This window comes from Salvelinus sp. IW2-2015, linkage group LG8 (assembly GCF_002910315.2).
Source record: "Salvelinus sp. IW2-2015 linkage group LG8, ASM291031v2, whole genome shotgun sequence".
NCBI lineage: Eukaryota > Metazoa > Chordata > Actinopteri > Salmoniformes > Salmonidae > Salvelinus > Salvelinus sp. IW2-2015.
The window spans coordinates 2,322,139-2,325,904 of record NC_036848.1 but is presented as its reverse complement, the minus strand read 5'-3'; positions in this window follow the sequence as shown (position 1 = coordinate 2,325,904).

Sequence of the window (3,766 nt, the reverse complement as noted above, 5' to 3'; positions counted from 1 at the left end):
AGATGATGGAACATATTCCCTTTTGCTTACGTGATGAACCACTAAGGGGACAAAAATATTTACCATCTAAACCATGTGTGACCTCTCACCTCTCTGGCTGTAGAAGTGTTCTTCCTAACCAGTCCCTCAACAGCTCTCTGACTGAGCTCCACCCTCACTGGGTCTTCAGAGGAGAGGAAGGCTGAGGAGGGATGGAAGGATGAATGGATCAGTCAGTCAATAAAGTGTAGAGCTGCTGTCTGACAAAATCACTATTATAGTAGTTCATTAAAGTAAATAAGGCTTTATGACTGCTGAATCCCAACTATCAATCACTTTGATTGTGTATTTTCAGGTAGCGATACATCCTTGGGACGTCCCTAGCCCATTGAAGTTGACATTTAAAATGGTTAAGGTTAGGGTTTAGGCTAGGGATGTCCCAAGGATATCAGATAACATTGACCATTGTGCATTCTTCCGTCTCTTTTACGTAGCAGGTGTAAAAGAAACACAAAGACAAGTAGGCGCTCAGGTCATTATGGTCATTGTAGTTTAAAAAATAGCATCTAATTATCCCTATCTGTATGTGGGGTTGTTAGAGAAGAATGTGATTGTCAGCCCTAACAATCCATTCTAGCACCTCATCAGGCTCTGTAAAAGTCTACATTGATGACGTGTTCTTTCTATTCCAGGGGACAGCAGAGGAACTTCATCGATTCCACTCCTTCATCAATACAAGCAGTGAACATCTGAAATTCACCTTTTTGGTTCCTGTCTTTAAGTTTGTTGTGGGTTTTTCTTTTGCTTGCCTCTTCTTGGGCAGATTTAGTGGGTCTCATGGTGGGTGTCTTTTTCGGTCCCAGTTGTTGTTACTAGTCAATTTTCAGGTAGAGATACATCCTTGGGATGTCCCTAGCCCATTGAAGTTGACATTTAAAATGGTTAAGGTTAGGGGTTATGGTTAGGGGTTAGGGTAGGTATTGACCATTGTGCCTTCTTCAGTCTCTTTTACATAGCAGGTGATGGGTTCTGATTTCTGAACTTGAAAATATGAAATATCCTTATTATGTGAAATTGAATGAAACAATAATGTATGTTGATGCTAATATGATGTACAATATTCCATGATGTTTCTATATGATAACAATAGCGTAATATATTTAATTTGCCATATACTATTTTTTAACAGTTTCACTAATACATTTTTATTAACTTAATCATTATGACACACCCCTCACTATTGAGGGGTATATTATATATATACTGTATTGGAGCAGCAGCAGCTGACTGCCCGGTTCAACATCAGTTCACAGTCTCACCTCATACTGTATTGGAGCAGCAGCAGCTGACTACCCGGCTTCAACATCAGTTCACAGTCTCACCTCATACTGTATTGGAGCAGCAGCAGCTGACTGCCCAGTTCAACATCAGTTCACCGTCTCACCTCATACTGTATTGGAGCAGCAGCAGCTGACTGCCCGGTTCAACATCAGTTCACCGTCTCACCTCATACTGTATTGGGAGCAGCAGCAGCTGACTGCCCGGTTCAACATCAGTTCACCGTCTCACCTCATACTGTATTGGAGCAGCAGCAGCTGACTTGATCGTTGATGCGAGATGCATCATGTTTGAATCTGAGAGTAAATAGAGCCGACTACAACTCTAAAAATGAAGGGTTCAACTTGAGTTGTTTCTCAGATCCCCTAAGAACCGTAGGGTTCTTGGTCAATGCAAAACACCCAAAGGTTCTTCAAAGAACTTGTTAGAAGGTGGGTTCATCGAGGAACCTCCGTGTTGCTGGACTTCTTCCGGGACTTCGCAATTACAATTGAAACGATGGTGACAAGTTTGGATGCGGACAACAGTTAAAAAGGTTAAGTTTTGGTTGATGTTTGGCTCTGAATATGTCTCGAAAATAATTTATATAATAATATCACATACTAATAATGAATAACGAAGACAATGATGGTTATCTGTGAAACTTCTTCGATAACGTTACTATATCTAATTACCGTAAATATTAGAAAGCCGGGTTTCACCGTCGGCGTTGTATGAGCTACAGTACAGTACCGTTATCAGCTAGCTAACGTTATGTCCTAACTAGGCGGAACTAGGTTTGGATTATTTCCCTCAAACTATATTCTTTCCTGTATATTGTATATCGTTTCCATAAAGCCAACATGGCTTTACACTCATTAACGTAAGTTTCCAATCTAGAGGAATTCTCACTTTTGTGATAATGAACTAGCTAACGTTAATAACTAACTAACTAAGGACGGTGACCTGTCCAGACCAGATGTTACAACGAACTGAATCGTCAATGGAGGTCTTCCTCTTATTATAGCCTGCTACAGCATGCAATACTATTAAACTCACAAGGGGGCATAACGTTACATGGACAATACTATCCATTTTGGAACGTTACATGGACAATACTATTCCCATTTTGGAACGTTACATGGACAATACGTATCCCATTTTGGAAACGTTACATGGACATACATCCCATTTTGGAAACGTTACATGTGACAATACTATCCCATTTTGAAACGTTACATGGACAATACTATCCCATTTTGGAAAACGTTACATGGACAATACTATCCCATTTTGGAAACTTACATGGACAATACTATCCCATTTTTGGAAACATTACATGGACAATACTATCCCATTTTGGAAACGTTACATGGACAATACTAGTCCCATTTTGAAACGTTACATGTACAATACTTCCCATTTGAGAAACGTTACATGTACGCCCCCTTGTGGAGGGAAATTAATATCTTAGATGGAAGCTGTAGATGGGTTCAAATGCATAATGGTATTAATACAGTGTCTAGACTACCTCTTTTGTATAAATGCCCTTCAGAATCCAAACACAGTATTGCCACGCAGCAAAATGTTGCGTATAATCTTTCAAGTCAGCCTGATAAAATATTGAACAATTTGTGTACAAAGATATCTTGAAATGTGATATTAGGCCTGTATGGCAGTACTTTACTGTGTATGGCAGTGCTGTATTGGCTAGTGCTTTCTCCAATATGTTCTTCTATTTTACTTTCAATTGTATGTCGATGCCATTTATCTTTCAATATATATATATTTTAATGCTTGTAAGACTATTCTTTGACACATTTTTTTCTTCTTTGAAATTCTTATAGGACAGAACATGGACACAATGCAATTGGGATCAAGAAGAAGGTACAGATCTGTTTGTAGGACAGCTGCATTTGAAGTGTACATTTAACCTACATAGCAGTCAATACAAACTGAAATCTATTAGCATACAAATGTGTTGCAAATGATCCTTTTCAGATTTCTCAGAAATGAATCAAGTCCATGAATATGGATATAGACAAAAATATAATTCAAGGACTATCAGAGGTAGAGAGGCGAGCGCAGGGGTGAGGACATCATCCTTGCTATTTTGACAGTCCCTGAAAGGACAATACAGAAGAAGGTATTTGCTCTTATTCCTTCCCTTTCTCTAATGTATTTTTGTAATAAAATTAGCAAGTGTAGTAAGATCATTGCTTTACTTTACTGAGGACTGGAGACACAGCAGCAGTGATTCTGCTCTTGCCCAACCTCTTCAATGAGGCCGCGAGTGGCCTTTATGTCTGTGACCAAGGTATGGCCTATGCACCAACTCATCTGTTTCTTCATAAACATAGGTGTGCATGCTGATATAAAACTACAGCTGAACATTTGTTATGTTCTTTGTTAATTGTATTAATCTTTTCTTACTTTGTGTGACACTAGGTATTTTCCTACCGCTGCCGCC